Here is a 12,081-nt window from a genome sequence, read left to right on the forward strand (position 1 = left end):
TGAAAGAGCACGCGCTAGTTTTACAGTGTAACGTACCTTTAATGAAGGTTATCTTATCTTCATCCTTTTGTCTCTATGTTCGTAGTTGTTTTTGTGTTTTAAGATATCCCAAACAATAAAGATAAATGGAATATCTGTGGTATTCAATGCATTGAAATGACAATAAACTAGTAATAGATCTGCTTTATTTGCTTTGAGTTATCGTACAGGAGTAAATGCTGATTGCACCGTGTCATGGCTGTAGAATATTGACACAATCACCATGTAGATTGGTTCCTGATAAACTTTGCTTTCACTGTGCTATTTTGGGACTGAAATCTCCCGGGGAAAGTGAAGGCTGACTGGTGAGCCGGGCGCCATCTCTATCTGCTCTCCCTTCTCCGTTATAGACTGAATCAATGAATAAACTCATGTTTCGTGCCGTGTTGTTGGTAGTTGCTGTTCTTGAAAAACAGAAACGATCCGTTTTGACTTTGAAACAGCAGGCCCCTCGGAAAAGCCACTTTAGACATCGAACAACAAATAACCAGCAGTTTCTCTTTTTCAGGCCCATTTTTTGTATTAGTTCTTGGTTTTACTGAAAACATTCAAACATATTATGAAATATGGGATAGAAAGACTGGACTTATTTTTTTTTTGCTCTCTTGTGTTTTGACATTTCTCCAATCGTGATCAAGATACCAACTCCAACCAGAGAAATACTGTAAACTACTAATGTCCCCCCCAAAAAACTGCATTTTAAAAGATAACACCATGAAGCAGATTCCACTGACATAAACGAGAGCATGATGGATGTGATCAGATGGATTTCCTCCTGATCTGTTGCGCCGATTCATAACGGATGGTTCCAACAGATGCTTTTACGCTCTGCTGGATGCTACCCATCGAGTATACCCGACCCTGACACACTTTGCATACTTATAGTTCATACATACTGTATGTTTACTCAGGATGTGATTTACTCTGCATCCCAGAAACAACAGACAGCAGTTGCGAGACCAGCAGCAATCCGTTTCTGAGGCATCCTTAAAATGCAAAGACAAGGCTCTTAGCATTTAAATCAGCGTCCCAACATATGTCCCTCCGTATTATCATGGAAATTGGCTAAAGGCTAATTCTGCGTTAACCTGGCTCCTCTCTGGAGGTTGCACTCTGTCTGCCACGGTTTGCTATATTCACACACAGTCAAGTGGAAGTAATTGTGAGTGGCACGACCTGCGTACGCACATGTATGGGTATATGCACCACGTGCCTACGTTCACAGCTGTGTGTGTGTGTGCTTTCTCTCCATTTCCTGTAATTCTGGGCCATAACCTCGATATTAACATCTTTGTAGTCTGAACAGTGCACGCTGTTGGCATCTGATGACTTCTGACTGGCTTCATACCTCGTTATCTTCTCTGGTAAATGGAAAGGAGACCTCTGGCATGTTGCCTGTGTTTCACTCTCTGTATTATATAAATTTAGATACGTGCTTTCATGGCAGGCTGAAATATTTGTCCTACTTTCAGAAAATGTCCTTTTTAGCAGCTTTTATTTAAGAGAAAATAAGACGCAGTGCCGTTTTCACACTTAAGTGGGGCTACTAAACACACTGGCCATTCAAAGGGACAAAATTGCTCGTCTGCCATTAGGCAATTTAGCTCATAATGGATGGATTGGTGAGGAGGGAGGTGCAAATGAATTGCTGGAGTGCAAATTAAGTGACTTTAATGCACATACTAACGGGGAACAAGGAAAAAGCCCGCTGCTCACCCATAATCTGACTTGCTATCTCCATCAGTTTATTTAATTTGGTTTTACTTTGTTGTTACGCATCAGTGAATGATTCATGGTCAATGTCACAGTTATAAATCATGATAGATAACTCATCAAACATTGGATCGATGATAAAAATGTAGGTTTCGCTGTTAAAGTGGTCTAAGCGATTCGAGGAGACAGATTTGAAGGGGGATTTCTAGCCGTTCACCGTTAAGGAGTCCGGGGATATTTTGGCTACAAGTTCTAGTTGGAAATCAGACAGCGTGTAATCTATTCAGCCTGTCATTGTGGGTTCTTCTTCTTCTTCTTCTTGAGCACGGGACATCAATTGTAGGCAGCCACTCAGTGCCGCCCAGGCCACATGGTGGCATCCTGTCACCATAACAACAACTATGGCAAAATAAATTAGGTTAAATGTGCCTTAGACCTCCTCAACGATTAGTTACAACAAAAATCAGATCAGAACGCGTCCAGGTGGTAGTTTACACGTCTATTTAAATGCGTCCACTTGTGTTAAGGTATAAACAGGCTTCCTGATTTTCTTTGAATTGCAAGTGTTGGAGAAAATTGCTCTAATCTGTGCCGTTTGAATAAGATATCGCATTAAGTCATTGGTAATCATTCCATTTAAACATCACATACCATTTCTCCTGCACTGATTTCTCTGTAGAGTTGATGGTTAGCATGGAGAGAGTTAGACTACACAGGGGGTAAGACGGTGCCAGTGATAGAAGTGTCAGCGTGGTTCGGAGACTTCAGTGTTCTTCATCCCAACATGTCTGTGGTCATGTCTCTCTTTGTACCACCTCCCTCTTGTCCTCGATCGCTCCTCATCTTTCTCTGTTTTTGGCAGACATTGACAGTGAGTACACCAGGGTGTTAAGAGTGTCATTAAGCTTTCATTAAAACACCATCATCATTAGAGAAGGATTAGTTATTCCCTGGATCCACCACTTCAGCAGCTCAGGAATATCAAAACACAATCAAAGTATATTAAAACAACAATGTTGCTGGTCCACTGAGAAGCACTAGTTGGCTTCCACCTGCTTAGTTTTTTTTCTCTGAGTGAACGGTGGTCTATGTTGGCAGAAGATACGCCTGGATCTGTCGACACCATGCCAAAAACATGTTGGCAATGAGCTTATTAGCATGTAAAAAATTCTGAGTAAACTGCATACACATATCCTCATTTACACAAGTAAGAGCAGTGTTGATCAAAGTGCTCAACACGGCGTGTGTGCACATATTTTAACAAGGCTTCCGAGGATTCACCTTCGGAAACTATTTTTCACGTTTACTTCCCGTAGATTATAAAGTTATTGTCTGCCAGAAATACTCCTGAATGATAAGTGCTGCAGTCTTATAGTATATCTAACTAACTTCAAATAACAATAAAAGTGTTTTAAGGGCCTTTACGCATTCAGGGCAACATTTGATTTTTTTTTATCATCCTGAAAAAACAAGTACAAAAACCCAACAGCCCCATGGTGCTCAATCACCCTTTGCTACTGGGAATTCAGGTACAGAACAAAACTGATACAGGAATAAACATTAATATGTGGTTCTAACTCAGTTATTTTCCAATATTTTGCAGTATCAGTATCTTTCTGTGCCACGAAGGTACCAGCTGCTCAGTACTAACCTTTAATTATGTCTGGTGTTCATATTGATGAACAGGATAAAACAAGGCACAAGCAACTGGTCCAAACCACCGATGTGGTTAATTAAAATGTCTCGGCAAAGAGTTCTTTCCAGTGTTCCCCACGGAGGACAAACACTTAGGTAGGATCACACACAACTAAAGGTGGTCTTATCATTAAACTTTCAAAAATAAAGGTGTTTGAAGTTGTGGGGATGGAAAGAGATCAGTACAGGCAATTTTACAGAATGTAATTTGTCACAGTCTTCTTGGATATCTAGTTAAGAAAAATGGATTTGTTGATATTTCAAATATTGAATTTGTAAGACTCAATCGGACATTGAATGCAGTAACTGCAAATCAAATATGTAGTTTGTATTGAGTTTAACTTTTTCTCATTTAGATTAAGATTCATGAAAGGCGAGACGGGGTCAACTTCCCCTTTTTAATGGCGATTTGTATTTATTGCTACCCTTCTGCACCATTTGGTAGGACAAGAAAACACTGAAACATCTCTCTCTTTTAACCAGTCCTACCCATGTCACGTCTTTACTTCTTTTCCCTAATGCCCACTGTTCAATCAATGACTCCTTTAATTCTATTTGAGGGACGGAATAACTTTGATAATGCATCTCTGAGTGAAGACAAACTTTATTCCCCTATAATCTCCACTACACGCTCCAAGATCAGTCAGAGGCTAAGCCAACACACTTTCACACATGCAGTCAGTGCGTACTATACCACGAAGCGCTCAGGAAAATCTGGATTTCAGGCAGAATTGTATTCTGATTGTGAAACAAGTCATGTTGTTGGGTAATGATCAGGGTGGGAATTTCACGGCGGCCAAACTTACAGCACAGGTGCGCAAGCGAGTTCAGCCAGTTTTGATAAGATACGTAACTGTCTTATGTGGCATGACTTAGTGTGGTAAAGTTGGAAATATATTCACAGATTCAAACCTCCCAGATCAATAACTCATAAGCGAAACATTGTTAAAACACAAACGACGACTCTTAACTACCATAGTAGTAAGGTAGACAATCAAAATGAGCTCCTCCAGACTGGACATTAACATTTGTCTCTATGATCAGCCGTCTGTGAGACGAGGGCGCAGGGACCGTCTACAAAGTGCAACACCAAAAGAGATGCTACAAAAAATAATCAGTAACTTCACTATTATTCAGTGTAGTGTCACCAAAATCACTCCACACATCAGTGGTCTCCTGCTGTTATTCTACAATTTTTTTGTTTGGAAAAATGTGCTTTTCCATAATTTTGGGTAATGTCTATTGGGAGAAATATTCAATAACACTAATATTCAGTGTAGAGTCAGCAAAATCCCCTAACCCTAACCCTACTTAAAAAAACATGCATATTGGTGTTGGACCTCTGTTGAAACTTGCCTGAAAAGCTGGAGTTTGAAAGTGGCTCAGTTTTGTCGCTTTGGCTCTTCTTCCGAACAGGAATAGCGCACAAGGTTGCGCATTCCTAAAGCACGAGATTTTGACTCTGCTCCTGTGGTGACGTTACCACAGGAGGCTACTTGCATAACTAACTGCTAACTGTTGATAAATTAGCAATTACCATATTGAGGTGCTTGTATCTAACTACAGGCAAGGTGAGTAGACACTCACTGGAAATGAAAAAGTAAGAAGGAAAAAAAAAGAATTTACCATTCAGAGACGTCCTGCTGTAAACGTGTCTCTTCCACCGTCTCTGCATCTTCACTCTCCCGTTGGGTTTCCGACTCCGGCTCGTACATAAATGCCTGAATTCTGTGAGGTTCGTCATTTAGTGTGTGCGCCATGACAGGGGGCTGTTTATGTTTTGGAGTCTGTGTGCATGCAGGCTCGCCCCCCATTCCGGCTCTGTCTGTCCTGCGGCCAATCAACGCGCGCCTCATTACATATTAATACAATGCACATCCGGACCGGTCAAAACCTCGTGCGTAATCCCGCGTGAGAAAGTCGCGGTATGAAAACGTGCCAGAACAAGCTCTGTTTGATTTTTTATTTTATTTTATTTTTTTCTAATAAGTTTTAAGAATTGATCCAAAGCGATCCAAGAGGGACTGGATATGTAAAAAAACAGGTGATGTCTCCTTTGATACATAATCCATGTCTTATTATAAATTAGGATGTTATGGTATCAGTCTGAAAGGTAAATCATCGAATTTTACTCAATAGCCTTTGTGCCCTGTCATTGGTGCCCCTAAAAAAAAAAAGTTCTTTTACAATACAAGCCAATGCGCATCACATGACATTGCAATTGGCCACCGTGCCAAATGGGCTCCAAAGCCTGATGCTATTCCTCGGGACATCGGTGCACACATTGCCAGCGAGCTACACCTCACATTCACGCAGTTGTTACATCAGTCTAGCGACACATTTCTGCAAATAACACAAACGCAGCTTCCTGGGGACATTGGCTTCACAGAGAAGAAGTCAAGGACGCCGTCTGGTAGCATACATAGTGAATTTGCTTGATAGGAATTCACATCTAATTGTCTGAGACTTTGGAATAACATGTCAGAAACAATGGCATCAAGAGTCCCTTTGAGGACAGCACTGACATAATGAAGAAACTGCTCTATGTGATCGGATTTAGAAAAAGACCTTAAACGGCATTTTGAACTGACTAGACAGAGTTGCCAAAGGCGAAAGCAGGAAAGCAAGAAATAACTCCAGACCAGATGAAACAAAACTATGAATAATTCTGTCCTAATGATTAAACCAGATTTAATTTTGGCATTGTGTCTCAGAGAAACTGAATCTCTCTCTTCTCGGAAGCGGCCTCCGTCTCAATGTCTCCATCCTTGTCTCTCCTTCTTCATCTCCGTCTGCTGGTGTGAGCTTAGCAAAAAATGTCTAATGGTGAGGTGTCACATATTCATGGAGATGACAGGAAAGGACCCTCCTGCAGTGCTTATTAGATGTAATGCATTCCCCTTCTCTGCTTTGATCACTGTGGGAGACCATGTGATGCTTCCTGCCATCTCATTTGTTTCTTGTCTAAAATCCCTCGACTCTCTATCATCTGTCTTTTATAGTCTCCGTCTCATTCCGTCTGAGAAATATGCACATGCACGTTCACACTGACACACGACTGGCCTGACTCAGCCAAGGCTTGGAGCTACACGCTGTATCCTACGTCTGTCCGATACGGTATAATATGTTTTGTATGGCATGTTATGCTTTATGTTGTGTTTTATACGGCTACAGACTTTTTTTTTTAGGCCTATTTTTAGTCATACTAGCATAATGCCTGTAGGGTTGACAATGTTGGTCATTCTTTCTCTCTGTTTGTTGTAGATATTGTAAGAAGGATATCTGCATTAAGATGTTTAATGTCTTTTATGTATTTTGAGTTATGTGCCTATGTTATCCCAGATCAGATCAGACAGAAAGTGAGGTAAGAAGCCGGTAAATGAAGCCAAACGTAAAGTGAATGAAAATTATGAAACATTAAAACATTATGAGAGATTATTGGACATTTAAGTCCAGTAACCCTGCAAAATAACATGTTTTAGGTTGAGGTACCTGTTCTCTGTCTCAGCCACCACCCCAGATGTTTATTTCTGGGAACAGTAGCTGATGCTTTTAAGAATTGTATCACTGCTGTCACTTTAACTTTGGAAATGTCCAGTATTCATACAGCCATTTGTCTTGCACTGTACACTATAACATCATTAGAATGAGTGGAAACACCTACTGACAGACAACAGATTGAGTTTTATTTAATCGTGTTGCCACTGAGATTACTGTTCAACAACGTTCTAATAATATAATAAGAAATGTTGTCTGTTGATGCATTACAAAAACATATCTGTCATTCAGTTTGTCTCTCGTTGAGCCTTCAGAACATATTTCATCAAACGAGAAAAATATTCAGAGCGGTGAGACATTTCTACTTGCTTTCAGTTTTACAGAAATTGGTCCCAGTATTTTCGAGAAAAAAAAAAAAGGTGTGAGCTTGACACGATGCCGCCTGATGAGTAGAACATTCTCATCACACTGAAATACTTCTCCAAAGAAAAAACTACTTCTTCAGAAGCTGACGGTCGTACGGCACTTGGCTGTGCCTATTTATGTTATAGAGAGCATGTTGTGTTTGTTCCTGGACTCGAGCGAAACAGCCCTCGTTTAGCTCAGAACGAGTTGTTGAATGATCACGTCATTTGGCAACTTAGCGGTGTTTAATTAGCAGGCCAAGAATTCAATTTGTTGGCAAGCTTTGACACACTTGAATCCTGTTTGCAGGATAAATAAACAAATACTATGAAAATAACTCTGAAAGTGAGACTGGAAATGCACTCGTGTTTCAAACGTCTTGAAATCAAGCACCCTTTGACACACACACACACACACACACACACACACAGACACACATACACGTCAATATTACCAACAGGGCACTACATTGACATTTACAGAGGGGACGTCTGTTTCTGGTAATTTTGAAGAAACTGGGAGACTGTCTGCAAGTTTCCTTTGCAGAACTTGGAGACCATGTAGCGCATTTTTATTTTTTTTTATTTTTTTTTAAATTCACACAGATGTGCAGAAGTTATAAAGTATTATAAAGTTAAAGCTCCATTCCTTCGAAACCATAGGTGAGATCTTGAACCTATATTTGCAAAACAGCCAAACATTAACAAGTCTGCGTGGTTTGGAGGAAATGTGTTGCTACCTTTTTGCAAAGATTTACTAGCATGCCTTGAAGGGTAATGCCCTTGATATTCTTAATTTTTCTGTCAATGAATCCATTCAACAACAATTAATAGATTTTCCACATAAGAACTGTCTATTAAACCAGAACCTGAGTATTCCTCTGTGCCTTAGAGCGCCACTGTTAAAAGAAATAAAACATCAATTAGACACACTTTGAAACCCCTTTTCTTCTGACGTGTGTCACTCAACACTTTTCCTTTCATGACGCACACCTGGAGAACTCACACTGTTACTGTTACATTGCAAACATTCATATTCAGTCACACAGTTTGATTGGGCAGTCACAATACATGTCACATTTCACCTCGCTCTGTGTTTCCTCTGGCTCAAGAAATAGCATCTGGTTACCATGGGGATGACTGAAAGCACTTTCTCTGAGGCATGAATTGAAAACGTCACGTGGCTTTTTAATTTCTGTCGAGCGCCGTACCATAAATCAGGCTTTACACCGGCTGACATGTTCCATCGATACCATGACCACACGCTGTAGTTTATTGCCCAGCTGCTTGGAAATACTCACCAAAAGCACCGAGTGTGTATTAATTTGCTGCTCATTACAGTCCCCAACATTTTCTTTCTGTTTGAGTGATTACAGTGGCTTTTGTGGTGGCCCTTTTTAGGAAATAACTGAGCCCTTCAAAAAAAAGATTGAAACTATTTGTTATCCTTTTTAAAAGACTTTAAAGGAGTCATCACCTGGTTTTTCACATATCCAGTCCCTCTTGGATCGCTTTGGATCAATTCTTAAAACTTATTAGAAAAAAAATAAATTAAAAAAATCAAACATAGAGCTTGTTCTGACACTTTTTCATACCGCGACTTTCTCACGCGAGATTATGCGCGAGGTTTTGACCGGTCCGGATGTGCATTGTATTAATATGTAATGAGGCGCGCGTTGATTGGCCGCAGGAAGGACAGAGCCGGAATGGGGGGCGGGCCTGCATGCACACAGACTCCAAAACATAAACAGCCCCCTGTCATGGCGCACACACTAAATGACGAACCTTACGGAATTCAGGCATTTATGTACGAGCCGGAGTCGGAAACCGAACGGGAGAGTGAAGAGGCAGAGACGGTGGAAGAGACACGTTTACAGCAGGATGTCTCTGAATGGTAAATTCTTTTTTTTTTCCTTCTTACTTTTCACACTCGTGTTTTACATGTAAGACCTGAGTTTTAATGCTGGCGGTGACGATGTATGGCGTGAAAATGACAGAGAAATAAGCAGATTCGGCGTGCTCACTCTGGCTGAGGACGGCTGTGAGCCGATGCTTAATGCAAGTAGCCTCCTGTGGTAACGTCACCACAGGAGCAGAGTCAAAATCTCGTGCTTTAGGAACGCGCACTACTGTGCGCTATTCCTGTTCAGAAAAAGAGCCAAAGCGAAAAAAAATAAGCCACTTTCAAACTCCAGCTTTTCAGGCAAGTTTCAACAGAGGTCCAACACCAATATGCATGATTTAACGAGAGAAATTGCGATTTCCGGGTGATGACTCCTTTAATGTTGAAGGAATGAATGTGCTTTGGGCCAAGAGCCATGGGCATGATAGGGGAGTCAGAAAAGAAAGAAATTGTATCATGCCATCTTTACCCTTTAATCAAATACTGTCAAAGTAAAATTATGATGATGATGACATATCATATTTTTACTTTTACAGCATGTCTATAAAACAGCACGTGATGTTCTATCTTTTGACGAACTCCTAAGAAATGTTACATCTATTGTGAAACTGTCAAGGCTTCCTAAACATTATGAAACACAAACTGAAGTATAACAAAACAAGAAGAATGTAACCTTCAGTGCAGCAGAATGTTTTATACGTCACATTTTCACATATCCTCCCCGCATAAGACTAATAAAAAGATGATTTTCTGCCTCCCCTGCACGTCAGAGAATCAGCGGCTGGTCTTGCCTCTGTGAATATGTCAAAATGTCAGAGGCCTGCACTGGGCTATACACACACACACACACACACACACACACACACACACACACACACAAAGAAACACTGGCCCAGTGTTAGAGAGCCAGTATGTCAATCCTGGCATCAGTTAATATCAGTGTCTAGTAATGGAAAGACTGATTTACAGAGCGCAGACACTGCCCAGGTATTGATCTGTGAGTTCTCGCTTTACTGAACATTCAGAGGATGGAGAAAAGAGTAGAGACGAAGGACCGAAGGAGGTTAAAGTCCGAGAAGAAAGTTAACAGCAAAAGAGGAGAAGATGGTGTATGAGGAGCTCAGAGGTCGATTGATCGGGTCAAATGCATTACTTTGTTTGTAAAGTGGCTGAGCTTCAGCAAATGCAAAAGTGTGGTCAGTTTCCACCATTTAAGATAAAAAAAATATCGACATCAGGCAGTCATTGTTTGCCAGTAAACAGAAAGCACAAGTAAGCTTCCCTGATACCACTCTACTTAATTGCTTTGAGCACTGAATTAATTGCGTGTGAGAAGCCACTTGGCGGGACTGGATTTATGTGGAGTGGGAGAAGATGAGGGGTGAAAAGAAAAGTCCAGCATCAAAGACAATTGCGCTCGAGCGTCGTGTGATGAAAGGTTTAGAGATAGGTCCAGTATGTCGTAATGAAGTGCTGTGAATCTCGACGCAAAGTGCTACTATGGAGGGTCCTCTTCATTCTCCACGTTTAGTTTGTGGCTCGACAATGACGATCTCAGGAAAATACTCAATTTGTATCTCAAAATCAGCGGGCCTCATGGTTACAGGAAGTTAAATATTGTTCTTCAAAACATTTGTTTTTAATTTAGGGCAAGGCACATTCAATAGATATCTAAAATGTTATGCACATGGGAGAAGTTATCATTTCTTACACATGTTATCATTGGGAAAGAGTTGATTTTAACCCAAACAAAGTATTTGTGATGCCTAAACCGAACCAAATTGCAACAGAAAACTGAAAAAAGAAAGATATACATATAGTTATATATTAAATAATGTATCTAATGAGACACAAACCCTGGTCACCTGGCTGAGAGTCCTCTGTTTATCCCACTCAGCTTCAAGAGCTTGCTCCAAATAAGACTTTGTTGCTTTCCAGTCAGCTGCAATGATGGTCCTGGAACAACATTAATTAAGATGTCCTCTGAACAGCACTAACATAGCGAGCTCCCCGGAGCTCTTTGAGCTAGCTCGCTAATGTATGCTCATTAACTCAATAACTAAGGAGACAATAAGGTCATGCAGTTCATTAAAGAGAAGTGAATCATCGACTGCTGTCTCATAACAGTCCGCAAGCCGGTCCTCTGTCAAGGATCAGAAGAGGTTACATGTCAGTAAAACAGGATGGTGCAACACAGCTAACAAGCTACGTAGCTTCTTCTGGTTTCGACTCTCCGGCTCTTCATTCCCTCATGTCAGCGGTGTCAGTTGGTGCAAACAAACGACATATGGTCAAGTATCAAACTTGATAATAATGTTGACCTGTATGGAAACCACTCACAAATCCACCCATCGCAGCGATTCTGTTAAGATGAATGCTTTTAACCGCAACATTTTGTAGCTTGGTAGGATGATGCTTTACAAGAGTGACTACAAAAATGGAAACTGATGGTCAGGTAATCAGAAGTAATGTCAGAATGATGCACGACATGAGGGGGACCCTTACCTGAGTTATAATTATCTACTTTATGGTGCTGAATTCTTAAATATTCAAGAACTACCTAGCAATGTATCTATTAAGTGTTGCAATACCTTGTCCGTTGGAATGTACTATGTTTTAAGTGTTATCTTTTTTCCTAGCCTTTCCGTCACACTTGCCACCCATTATTTCTCTTCCGTCCCTCTTCTCCCCTACTTGCTCCCTGTTATCCTTATTCTCGCCCTACAGCTCTACATCTTTCTTTCCTCACACTTCCTTGTCTTCTCATCTCTTTTGTCCTCTATGCCCGTCTTCCCTCAACCTTCCCCCTTGTCACTTCATCAACTATTC

General features: G+C 40.8%; 1 protein-coding gene across 9 annotated transcripts in view; it reads left to right on the forward strand.

The window, feature by feature from the left end:
* Window positions 1-12,081, forward strand: part of naaladl2 (N-acetylated alpha-linked acidic dipeptidase like 2) — a 422,647-nt gene that overhangs the window by 262,077 nt on the left and 148,489 nt on the right. The window lies entirely within an intron of this gene.

The sequence above is a fragment of the Sparus aurata genome, chromosome 11 (genome assembly GCF_900880675.1).
Source record: "Sparus aurata chromosome 11, fSpaAur1.1, whole genome shotgun sequence".
NCBI lineage: Eukaryota > Metazoa > Chordata > Actinopteri > Spariformes > Sparidae > Sparus > Sparus aurata.